A 265-nucleotide genomic window follows, 5' to 3' on the forward strand; every position below is an offset into this window, starting at 1 on the left:
GCTGGCCACTGGCTGCCCAACAAGTCACCTCACCCATGGGGTCTGTTCTCCTGGACAGAATGGGGGCTGAAGTTTCTCTGGCTGGTTCAAGGATGTTGTTGAAGAGCACTGTCCGTCTGGGTGAGAGTGACCCACTGTTTCTGTTCTGGGTAGCTTGAGGCAGGTGAACTGCGTCAGGGAATAACTATATTCGGCCATATTTCTGTGACTTAAATTTTCACTCACCACCTGAGATGCAGAAAATATTTACTGAACCAGCAGATGA

This window comes from Choloepus didactylus, chromosome 1 (genome assembly GCF_015220235.1).
Source record: "Choloepus didactylus isolate mChoDid1 chromosome 1, mChoDid1.pri, whole genome shotgun sequence".
NCBI classification, from domain to species: domain Eukaryota; kingdom Metazoa; phylum Chordata; class Mammalia; order Pilosa; family Megalonychidae; genus Choloepus; species Choloepus didactylus.